Raw genomic sequence first — 13,443 nt, forward strand, 5'->3', positions numbered from 1 at the left:
CTGCAATTTCATTTGTCAGATTCGCACCAATGTCGTGCTTCACAAAATACTTATCTTTCGAAGTGTATATTACCAGAGGGGGTCTCGTTGGGCTCCCCTGCCGCGGCTAGTGCGGCCTCAAGTTGGGCTTTGCACTCTTCCAGCTCCTTGGACAGTAGGGAATTCTTTTCTATAAGAACCTGCATAGCAAATGATCCTTAAATCAGTTATTCTAACTGTTTCAAGTCTCGGGGGCTACTGGTATATACATATAATTACCAGAATTTTCTTACCCATATGTCTTTTACATACTGCTCCGTGGCTCTGGCTAGACCACTTTGAGCGGCATGGAGGTACGCATCTCCCGAGTTGAAGGCATCTAACGCCCCTTGGGAGAAACAAGCGTCGCGAAGAATTGTCCGGCGACGCATGTGGTTCATGGCACTCTCCACCTCAGAGTTGGTGGCAGACAACCCGTCCACATCCTCCGTCGGAGGAGCGTCTGGCGCGCGCCTTGCGTTCGCCTCTACCTCCGGACCAGGCTTTGGAGCCTGGCTGGTGGAGGCGCGATTGGCAGCCTCTCCGGATGTAGTCCAGTGAGGTCTCTTTGTCCTGAAAAGAGCGCGAGTGTCAATATGCCTCGAAGGTATAACACCTGGGATAAGGGGGCGCGCCATACCTTTGCACTGACGCCTCGGTCCGGACTGCACTTCTTTTCTGCCCGCGGGGCCCTACGGCCCCTCGTTGGCTTGTCACCGTAGGTTCGGCCTTCCGCCTTAAAAACCTCCCCTGCAAAGTTTGGTTGCAATCAGGAAACTGAACACGAGTGGGCGGACACCTATTCGGGGTACTGGGACTTCGATCTCAGGTACCTGGGGGTCAGGATTAGCCCTGGGTAATCGGCTGTAATGGCCACCAAGGCGTTGTCCTTGCTCAATTGATGGAACACTCCATCAATCAGCTCCACAGATACGTCCGGATCCTCTTGAGAGGCCGGGTCGAGCGACCGTCCTGAGTCCTCGGGTTGTGGAGGAGGGCTGCTTATTTCCTTAACAGCCCGGCGCAGTTCCTGCGTTGAAGTCGTCAGACTGAATATTTAACAATGGGAATACAAAACGGAAGGACAAGTAAATACGGTCGCTTACCCAGCTTGGGGGATTGTGCATGGAGAATCCACCCTGAGGGTTGACGTGGAGAAATTCCTCCTCTTCTCCCTTATACAAAGTGGACAAGATCTTTAGTAGAGTGGCAGCTGAATCCGGCCCCTTACGGCCGTAGCGGGTGGCGTCGTCCTCCCCGTTGAAGTCCCACATGGGGTGGCTTCTATACTGAAGCGGCCGCACCCCCCGCATAATGCATTCAGCCATAACCCCGATCATGGTTAGTCCAGAATGGGCTAACAATCTTATTCGGCCCATCAGGTAAATGATGTCCCTGTCACCTCCCCTCTGAGGGCTCCATGGGCGCCAGCTTAGGCGCTTCTTTAAGGGAGCACTGTTGAATTCAGGGAGGCCGATCCGGACAGGATCCGGCAGCGGGACGTCTTCTACATAAAACCATTCCGAGGGCCAGTCTTCGGACGCCTTCTTTGGGGTTCCGGACAGATATCTGGTCCCAGCGATGCGCCACACTTCGGCTCCGCCCACTTGATACATTGACCCCTTCTTGGAACGGGGCACGAGGCAGAATATCTCTTTCCACGGTCCAAAATGAGCTTCAACACCCAAGAACAGCTCGCAGAGGGCTACAAAGCCCGCGATATGCAATACTGAGGCAGGTGTGAGATTATGTAGCTAGAGGCCGTAGAACTCCAGCAGCCCCCGGAGAAATGGATGGATTGGAAATTTGAGCCCCCTTATTAAGTAAGGGACGAGGCACACCCGCTCTCCTTTGGAGGGATTAGGGGCATTCTCTGCTTGCTCTCCGCCATTGTAGACGGCAAGACCGGCTTGAACCGGGACCATATAGGCCGGTGGGAGAAATCCCTTGGTCTGGAGCGTCACTAGCTCGCTATGCGGGATGGAACATCTCTCCCAATATCCAGGCTTAGGGCTGGAAGGGCGAGGGGAGGAGTTGCGACGGCTGGCCATGGTGGGATGGACCTTTGTCGGATGCGCTCTGATGAACACTCGCGGAGGGGAGAAGGTGTGGATTGGATCTAAATCCTCGTCCCCTTAAATAGGGCAGCTCATTTACGCGGCTAGGGGTGTGAATGTAAAAACACTCAGACTTTTCATATTCGTTTGACACGCGGGAAGCGGCCATTATTGGGCGTAGAAGCCAAGGAGCGCAAACATCTACAATAAACCGGACTTTATTCAAGAGGTACACGAAATTTGGAGGAGAACCCGCCTTGCAATGCTGAAGACAATCTACGCGTCGGACTCATCGTCATTGAAGGCTGGTTCGGGGGCTACTGAGGGAGTCCTGGATTAGGGGGTGTCCGGACAGCAGGACTATATCCTTTGGCCGGACTGTTGGATTATGAAGATACTGGATTGAAGACTCCGTCCCGTGTCTGGAAGGGACTTTCCTTGGTGTGGAAGGCAAGCTTGGCGATACGGATATGCAGATCTCCTACCATTGTAACTGACTTTGTGTAACCCTAACCCTCTCCGGCGTCTATATAAACCAGAGGGTTTTAGTCCGTAGGACAACGTATACATCAACAATCATACAATAGGCTAGCTTCTAGGGTTTAGCCCCTTCGATCTCGTGGTAGATCTACTCTTGTACTACCCATATCATCAATATTAATCAAGCGGGACGTAGGGTTTTACCTCCATTGAGAGGGCCCGAACCTGGGTAAAACTTCGTGTCCCTTGCCTCCTGTTACCATCCGGCCTAGACGCACAGTTTGGGACCCCCTACCCGAGATCCGCCGGTTTTGACACCGACACCGATCCACCACCACACTCCCACTCCCCCCTTGATCCACATAGGGCGCCCCTGGCACTGATCGACACCAACTCCGCCGCCGCTCAGACCCTCCCTCGTTGGACCGCCTCGCCCCACCGACATCACCCTCGACCTCTTCGTCCCCGACGGCGCCACCTCGTCTCGACGTTGCCCTGCCGCCTCATCCTCATCACTGCGCCGTCCTCGACCTCCTCCTCAACCGCGGCTCCTCCGAGCCTCGCCGGTGTTCCCCTGCAACAGGGGTGAGCCACCGTCCGTCTTCCTCTTCCCCCTCTGCCCCGATGCGTCCACCACACCACGCGCCTCACCCCGTCGTGGCCACGCGCCGGTCGCACCCGTGTAGCGCCGGCCATGCCCGGCGCGTGCGCCGCGAACCGCGGCCCTTCTCGGCGCCCTCACTGCGCCCACGCCCCACCTCTGTCCCGCGACCGCACACCCACCGGAGCTCTGCCGCTCAGGCCGTCCCTGCACCCCGCAGCGGCCTCGCCCGCCGTCCTCGCCCCGCAACGCCAGCCACGCCGTGCCACGCCCTGCCGCCCCTTCGCCACTGGTCGCCGTTGTTCCCGGTCGAGGCCGGCTCTGCCCCCCAGGGCCTCGCGCCCCCGCTGCGGTGGCCTCGGGCACGGGCGCCCAGGACCACGCCCTGCCCGAAAACGCCCGCCCGCTATGGCCCTGGGACACTGGCCTATGGGCCCCATGCCCTTTTCTGTAAAAATAAAAAAAGATAAAATAATAAGAAATATATAAATTAATTAACTTAATTAAGGTTTGTTTAATTAACTTAACCTGCTAATTAACTACCTAATCTGTAATTAGCTATATATGTCTATGACAGGGGGGCCCACCCCCTGTTGACCAGTCAAACGTTGGCTGGTCAACTGGGACCCCCTGGCCCACTATCATCCTCTAGTGCACTCCTAGGTACACTACACCGGGTGCACCTAGATTTTTCCTGTTTATTTTCGAATTAATAATAATTTCAAAAAATTGCTAAAACTCTGAAAATTCATAAAAATTAATCTGTAGCTCGGATGAAAAAGTTTTGTACATGAAAGTTGCTCAGAACGACGAGACGAATCGGAATACGCGCTCCGTTCTTCCGCCACACATCCCTAGCATAGTGAACATGCAACTTTCCCCTCTGTTTCATCTGTCCAAAAAATGCCAAACTTCGGGAAAACATTCCCGTATGTTCTCCCCCTTCGCCGGTATCGTGTAGCACCACGTTAGATCATGTCTAGCTCTGCATGTTGTCCTGTTATGCACTTGCTTGCTATGTATTTATTGTTTCTTCCCCCTCTTCTCTCCGGTAGATCCCGAGAACAATGCTGATGCCCTTGTGATCGACTACGTCGACGAAGACACTTCTTCCTTTTCAACAGAGCTTCCAGGCAAGCAAACCCTCCTTGAGCATTCTGATATCGCCCATTTCTTTCCCTCTCATGCTTGCATTAGAACTGCTACTGCTTTATGTATGATCCTACTCTGATGCATAGCCTGTTTTTGTTACTAGCTTTCATACCTTACCTGCTTATCCTAAACTGCTTAGTATAGGTTGGTTAGAGAACCATCAGTGACCCCCACCTTGTCCCAGTTGCCCCGCTTTATGTTTGATGACTCGATCAACGTGATCGACGTCCAGGCCCCGACACCGCACATCACTTTCCCCTTTTGTTGCTCGACTCTGCAGAGTTACCATCGAGTGCTGAGGGTGGAACCTCTTACATCACTCCTGATGAGAACTCTATAGTGTAGCTATACGGTCAAGGTCATTGAGGGTGATTTCCTCCTTAATCACTTCCGTTATGGCTCCGTCGTGCAACCCCTCAAGTGCGAACCTCGAGGGTGGATCCTCTTACGTTCACCTTGATGATAACATCAAGTGGAATTCACCGGGGGTGATTCCTCGGGTTTTCCCCTTGGTGTTAGACAAACAGTTACTATGGTTACTATGTCTTTACACTGAACCATGTTACTAAAGACGAGTCGCCCTGAGGTGTACCCGCGCGAGCTTATTAGCGAGTGATGTGGAGTCGGGTTGACCTGGAAGGTGCCCGCGAGATACTTACGAGGCATGGCCGAGCATTCTTAGCCCTTGCCGCAAGTACTCAAGATGGGGCGACGGGGTCACATTGATCGTGAGTCTCTGCTCGTTACCGCGTGCTCCTAATCCACTATGATTTGGATATTTGATCCGAGGGGCCTTTGGCCTGATAGCACTAACCATCACGTGGGCATTGTATGGGCGTTCTGCGTCGTATGCATCAGCCAAAGCTTAATAGACGTCAGCGACTGAGTGGCGCGCGCCGGGTTGGACTCGTAACCTCCTGCCTTTTAAGGAGGTAGCTAGGTCTGCTCACCGGCCGCCCACGCAACGTGCAGGAGTTCTCGGGGCGTTGGCCCAAGACCCCTGGGGGCATAGGTTTAGTCCGGCGTGCTGACCTCTCTATTAAGCCTAGGTCAAGTTGTGGCGTATTGTTTGGCCGAGGCCGGGCATGACCCAGGAAAGTGTGTCCGGCCGAAGTTAACCGAGCGTGGTGGGTAAGTTGGTGCACCCCTGCAGGGAAGAAAACATCTATCAATAGCATGTCCTACGGTAATGGACACTTGAAGTTGTATCCCGATAAATACAATTAGAACTGGATACTTGTGATGAGAAATGGATGGTGATGAGAAATGGATAGTATGGCTCTGGGATTGCTTTCTCGCTGGGAGTCGAGAAAGGATCTCTGGCCGAGGTTGATAACACTACTACTACTTTACATTATGTTGATCTGTACTCTTCTAAATGCTGCAAGATGCTTGAAGATGCTAGTCTTGGATAGGCTAGGCTTCCCCCTTCTCTTCTGGCATTCTGCAGTTTAGTCCACAGATACAACCCATTTCCTTTGATACAGATGCATACTTAGTTTAGATCTGATGTAAGTCTTGCGAGTACTTTGGATGAGTACTCACTGTTGCTTTGCTACCTCTTTTCCCCCATACCCGATTATTGCGACCAGATGACAGATCCCAGGAGCCAGACGACACCACTGATGATTACTACTACCCCTAGGGTGCCTACTACTACGTGACGACCACTGGGACCTGGAGTAGTTAGGAGGCTCCCAGGCAGGAGGCCTTGCCTTTTCGATCGTTGTTGCTTTTGTGCTAGCCTTCTTAAGGCAAGCTTGTTTAACTTATGGCTGTACTCAGATATTGTTGCTTCCACTGACCCTTGTGTTTTTGAGCTTATGTATTCGAGCCCTTGAGGCCCCTGGCTTGTAATATAAAGCTTGTATTATTTTAATTTGTGTCTAGAGTTGTGTTCTGATATCTTGCCGTGAGTCCTTTATCTTGATCGTACACATTTGCGTGTATGATTAGTGTACGATTGGATCGAGGGCGTCACAAGTTGGTATCAGAGCCAACTGCCTGTAGGATCCCCCCTTTCCAACTCCTTGGCCGAAGTTGAGTCTAGAAACCGAAAACCATTTTACTAACTTGACTGTGTGTCTTATGGGCCCACATCACCAATTGAGTGGTATTAGGATCTTTTATTCCTCGTCTATACTCTGGGACTCTGATCTCTCTTCTATTCGGGTTAAAAGGTTTTAATAACTCGAACATTAGGATCTCGTGATCACATCCGCCCGGAGAGCCCCTTATTTCAAATGATCGTCTGCTGCATCAGAAGATTCCGAAGATACTCTACGATATTCTCTCAAGACTTTGTGCATGTTGCCTTTGCAATTCCCTACCATCGAAATATCCTTATGGATAACTACCCACTTGCCAATCTTACATTCTATCCCATTGATCTTGTTATTGCAAGATGCCCTGAACTGCTCTCCTTTTTCCGAGAATCCTTTGAGCTTACTGTCTTGCAGTTCCTTGTCATCTGAATACCCCTACGGAGAACTTTGTGCACCTATCGAGTATCCGCTCATCCTCAGTTGATTCATGTACTTCACAAAATTCTTCGTAATACCATTCGTTCTTGTGAAAATCCTCAATAGCCTATTGTTCTTGAATTTCCTGCTTGCTTGCATTATGGTTAATACCATAAGTCTAGTAATCTTATTGTCAGCCTTTGTCACTATCATTTTGAGTCCGTTGATACAATTGTTGGGTTTCGTAGTAATTTCAAAAATTTTCCTACGCGCACACAGGATCATGTGATGCATAGCAACGAGAGGAGAGTGTTGTCTACGTACCCAACGCAGACCGACTGCGGAAGCAATGACACGACGTAGAGGAAGTAGTCGTACGTCTTCACGATCCAACCGATCAAGCACCGAAACTACGGCACCTCCGAGTTCGAGCACACGTTCAGCTCGATGACGATCCCCGGACTCCGATCCAGCAAAGTGTCGGGGAAGAGTTCCGTCAGCACGACGGCGTGGTGACGATCTTGATGAACTACAGCAGCAGGGCTTCGCCTAAACTCCGCTACAGTATTATCGAGGTATATGGTGGCAGGGGGCACCGCACACGGCTAAGGAATAGATCACGTGGATCAACTTGTGTGTCAACTTGTGTGTTTAGAGGTGCCCCTGCCTCCGTATATAAAGGAGGAGAGGAGGGGAGGCTGGCCGGCCAAAGAGGGAGGCGCAGGAGAGTCCTACTCCCTCTGGGAGTAGGATTCCTCCCCCCAATCCTAGTCCAACTAGGATTCCTCGGAGGGGAAGGGAGAGAGGGGGGCCGGCCACCTTCTCCTAGTCCTAATAGGACTAGGGGAGGGGAAAGAGGCGCAGCCACCTTGGGCTGCCCCTTTCTCCTTTCCACTAAGGCCCATGATGGCCCATATGGCTCCCGGGGGGTTCCGGTAACCTCCCGGTAACCCGGTAAAATCCCGATTTCACCCGGAACACTTCCGATGTCCAAACATAGGCTTCCAATATATCAATCTTTACGTCTCGACCATTTCGAGACTCCTCTTCATGTCCGTGATCACATCCGGGACTCCGAACAACCTTCGGTACATCAAAATGCATAAACTCATATTATAACTGTCATCGTAACCTTAAGCGTGCGGACCCTACGGGTTCGAGAACAATGTAGACATGACCGAGACATGTCTCTGGTCAATAACCAATAGCGGGACCTGGATGCCCATATTGGCTCCTACATATTCTACGAAGATCTTTATCGGTCAGACCGCATAACAACATACGTTGTTCCCTTTGTCATCGGTATGTTACTTGCCCGAGATTCGATCGTCGGTATCCAATACCTAGTTCAATCTCGTTAACGGCAAGTCTCTTTACTCGTTCCGTAATACATCATCTCACAACTAACATATTAGTTGTAATGCTTGCAAGGCTTATGTGATGTGTATTACCGAGAGGGCCCAGAGATACCTCTCTGACAATCGGAGTGACAAATCCTAATCTCGAAATACGCCAACCCAACATCGACCATTGGAGACACCTGTAGTACTCCTTTATAATCACCCATTTACGTTGTGACGTTTGGTAGTACCCAAAGTGTTCATCCGGTAAACGGGAGTTGCATAATCTCATAGTCGTAGGAACATGTATAAGTCATGAAGAAAGCAATAGCAACATACTAAACGATCAGGTGCTAAGCTAATGGAATGGGTCATGTCAATCAGATCATTCTACTAATGATGTGACCTCGTTAATCAAATAACAACTCATTGTTCATGGTTAGGAAACATAACCATCTTTGATTAACGAGCTAGTCAAGTAGAGGCATACTAGTGACACTCTGTTTGTCTATGTATTCACACATGTATTATGTTTCCGGAAAATACAATTCTAGCATGAATAATAAACATTTATCATGATTATAAGGAAATAAATAATAACTTTATTATTGCCTCTAGGGTATATTTCCTTCAGTCTCCCACTTGCACTAGAGTCAATAATCTAGATTACACTGTAATGAATCTAACACCCATGGAGCTTTGGTGCTGATCATGTTTTGCTCGTGGAAGAGGCTTAGTCAACGGGTCTGCAATATTCAGATCCGTATGTATCTTGCAAATCTCTATGTCTCCCACCTGGACTAGATCCCGGATGGAGTTGAAGCGTCTCTTGATGTGTTTGGTCCTTTTGTGAAATCTGGATTCCTTTGCCAAGGCAATTGCACCAGTATTGTCACAAAAGATTTTCATTGGACCCGATGCACTAGGTATGACACCTAGATCGGATATGAACTCCTTCATCCAGACTCCTTCATTTGCTGCTTCCGAAGCAGCTATGTATTCCGCTTCACATGTAGATCCCGCTACGACGCTTTGTTTAGAACTGCACCAACTGACAGCTCCACCATTTAATGTAAACACGTATCCGGTTTGCGATTTAGAATCGTCAGGATCAGTGTCAAAGCTTGCATCAACGTAACCTTTTACGATGAGCTCTTTGTCACTTCCATATACGAGAAACATATCCTTAGTCCTTTTCAGGTATTTCAGGATGTTCTTGACCGCTGTCCAGTGATCCATTCCTGGATTACTTTGGTACCTCCCTGCTAAACTTATAGCAAGGCACACATCAGGTCTGGTACACAGCATTGCATACATGATAGAGCCTATGGCTGATGCATAGGGAACATCTTTCATATTCTCTCTATCTTCTGCAGTGGTCGGGCATTGAGTCTTACTCAATTTCACACCTTGTAACACAGGCAAGAACCCTTTTTTGCTAGATCCATTTTGAATTTCTTCAAAATTTTGTCAAGGTATGTGCTTTGTGAAAGTCCAATTAAGCGTCTTGATCTGTCTCTATAGATCTTAATGCCTAATATGTAAGCAGCTTCACCGAGGTCTTTCATTGAAAAACTTTTATTCAAGTATCCCTTTATGCTATCCAGAAATTCTATATCATTTCCAATCAGTAATATGTCATCCACATATAATATCAGAAATGCTACAGAGCTCCCACTCACTTTCTTGTAAATACAGGCTTCTTCAAAAGTCTGTATAAAACCAAATGCTTTGATCACACTATCAAAACGTTTATTCCAACTCCGAGAGGCTTGCACCAGTCCATAAATGGATCGCTGGAGCTTGCACACTTTGTTAGCTCCCTTTGGATCGACAAAACCTTCTGGTTGCATCATATACAACTCTTCTTCCAGGAATCCATTCAGGAATGCAGTTTTGACATCCATTTGCCAAATTTCATAATCATAAAATGCGGCAATTGCTAACATGATTCGGACGGACTTAAGCATCGCTACGGGTGAGAAGGTCTCATCGTAGTCAATTCCTTGAACTTGCCGAAAACCTTTTGCGACAAGTCGAGCTTTGTAGACAGTAACATTACCATCAGCGTCAGTCTTTTTCTTAAAGATCCATTTATTCTCAATCGCTTGCCGATCATCGGGCAAGTCAACCAAAGTCCATACTTTGTTCTCATACATGGATCCCATCTCAGATTTCATGGCTTCTAGCCACTTTGCGGAATCTGGGCTCACCATCGCTTCTTCATAGTTCGTAGGTTCATCATGATCTAGTAGCATGACCTCCAGAACAGGATTACCGTACCACTCTGGTGCGGATCTTACTCTGGTTGATCTACGAAGTTCAGTAGTATCTTGATTTGAAGTTTCATGATCATTATCATTGGCTTCCTCACTAACTGGTGTAGGTGTCACTGAAACAGTTTTCTGTGATGAACTACTTTCCAGTAAGGGAGCAGGTACAGTTACCTCGTCAAGTTCTACTTTCCTCCCACTCACTTCTTTCGAGAGAAACTCCTTCTCTAGAAATGATCCATTCTTAGCAACAAATGTTTTGCCTTCGGATCTGTGATAGAAGGTGTACCCAACAGTTTCCTTTGGGTATCCTATGAATACACATTTCTCCGATTTGGGTTCGAGCTTATCAGGTTGAAGCTTTTTCACATAAGCATCGCAGCCCCAAACTTTAAGAAACGACAACTTTGGTTTCTTGCCAAACCATAGTTCATAAGGCGTCGTCTCAACGGATTTTGATGGTGCCCTATTTAACGTGAATGCGACCGTCTCTAAAGCATATCCCCAAAATGATAGCGGTAAATCTGTAAGAGACATCATAGATCGCACCATATCTAGTAAAGTACGATTACGACGTTCGGACACACCATTACGCTGTGGTGTTCCGGGGGGCGTGAGTTGCGAAACTATTCCACAGTTTTTCAAATGTACACCAAACTCGTAACTCAAATATTCTCCTCCACGATCAGATCGTAGAAACTTTATTTTCTTGTTACGATGATTTTCAACTTCACTCTGAAATTCTTTGAACTTTTCAAATGTTTCAGACTTATGCTTCATTAAGTAGATATATCCATATCTGCTCAAATCATCTGTGAAGGTGAGAAAATAACGATATCCGCCACGAGCCTCAATATTCATCGGACCACATACATCGGTATGTATGATTTCCAACAAATCTGTTGCTCTCTCCATAGTACCGGAGAACGGTGTTTTAGTCATCTTGCCCATGAGGCACGGTTCACAAGTACCAAGTGATTCATAATCAAGTGGTTCCAAAAGTCCATTAGTATGGAGTTTCTTCATGCGTTTTACACCGATATGACCTAAACGACAGTGCCACAAATAAGTTGCACTTTCATTATCAACTCTGCATCTTTTGGTTTCAACATTATGAATATGTGTATTACTACTATCGAGATTTAGTAAGAATAGACCACTCTTCAAGGGTGCATAACCATAAAAGATATTACTCATATAAATAGAACAACCATTATTCTCTGATTTAAATGAATAACCGTCTCGCATTAAACAAGATCCAGATATAATGTTCATGCTCAACGCTGGCACCAAATAACAATTATTTAGGTCTAATACTAATCCCGAAGGTAGATGTAGAGGTAGCGTGCCGACCGCGATCACATCGACTTTGGAACCGTTTCCCACGCGCATCGTCACCTCGTCCTTTGCCAGTGCCCGCTTATTCTGTAGTCCCTGTTTCGAGTTGCAAATATTAGCAACAGAACCAGTATCAAATACCCAGGTGCTACTGCGAGCATTGGTAAGGTACACATCAACAACATGTATATCACATATACCTTTGTTTACCTTGCCATCCTTCTTATCCGCCAAATACTTGGGGCAGTTCCGCTTCCAGTGACCAGTCTGCTTGCAGTAGAAGCACTCAGTTTCAGGCTTAGGTTTAGACTTGGGTTTCTTCTCTTGAGCAGCAACTTGCTTGCCGTTCTTTTTGAAGTTCCCCTTTTTCTTCCCTTTGCCCTTTTTCTTGAAACTAGTGGTCTTGTTAACCATCAACACTTGATGCCCCTTCTTGATTTCTACCTCCGCAGCTTTCAGCATTGCGAAGAGCTCGGGAATAGTCTTGTTCATCCCTTGCATATTATAGTTCATCACGAAGCTCTTGTAGCTTGGTGGCAGTGATTGGAGAATTCTGTCAATGACGCAATCATCCGGAAGATTAACTCCCAATTGAATCAAGTGATTATTATACCCAGACATTTTGAGTATATGCTCACTGACAGAACTGTTCTCTTCCATCTTGCAGCTATAGAACTTATTGGAGACTTCATATCTCTCAATCCGGGCATTTGCTTGAAATATTAACTTCAACTCCTGGAACATCTCATATGCTCCATGACGTTCAAAACGTCGTTGAAGTCCCGATTCTAAGCCGTAAAGCATGGCACACTGAACTATCGAGTAGTCATCAGCTTTGCCCTGCCAGACGTTCATAACATCTGGCGTTGCTCCAGCAGCAGGCCTGGCACCCAGCGGTGCTTCCAGGACGTAATTCTTCTGTGCAGCAATGAGGATAATCCTCAAGTTACGGACCCAGTCCGTGTAATTGCTACCATCATCTTTCAACTTTGCTTTCTCAAGGAACGCATTAAAATTTAACGGAACAACAGCACGAGCCATCTATCTACAATCAACATAAACAAGCAAGATACTATCAGGGACTAAGTTCATGATAAATTTTAAGTTCAATTAATCATATTATTAAAGAACTCCCACTTAGATAGACATCCCTCTAATCCTCTAAGTGATCACGTGATCCAAATTAACTAAACCATGTCCGATCATCACGTGAGATGGAGTAGTTTCATCGGTGAACATCATTATGTTGATCATATCTACTATATGATTCACGCTCGACCTTTCGGTCTCCGTGTTCCGAGGCCATATCTGCATATGCTAGGCTCGTCAAGTTTAACCTGAGTATTCTGCGTGCGCAACTGTTTTGCACCCGTTGTATTTGAACGTAGAGCCTATCACACCCGATCATCACGTGGTGTCTCAGCACGAAGAACTTTTGCAACGGTGCATACTCAGGGAGAACACTTCTTGATAATTTAGTGAGAGATCATCTTATAATGCTACCGTCAATCAAAGCAAGATAAGATGCATAAAAAGATAAACATCACATGCAATCAATATAAGTGATATGATATGGTCATCATTATCTTGTGCTTGTGATCTCCATCTCCGAAGCACCGTCATGATCACCATCGTCACCGGCGCGACACCTTGATCTCCATCGTAGCATCGTTGTCGTCTCGCCAATCTTATGCTTCCACGACTATCACTACCGTTTAGTAA

The sequence above is a fragment of the Triticum dicoccoides genome, chromosome 3A (genome assembly GCF_002162155.2).
Source record: "Triticum dicoccoides isolate Atlit2015 ecotype Zavitan chromosome 3A, WEW_v2.0, whole genome shotgun sequence".
Classification (NCBI taxonomy): Eukaryota; Viridiplantae; Streptophyta; class Magnoliopsida; order Poales; family Poaceae; genus Triticum; species Triticum dicoccoides.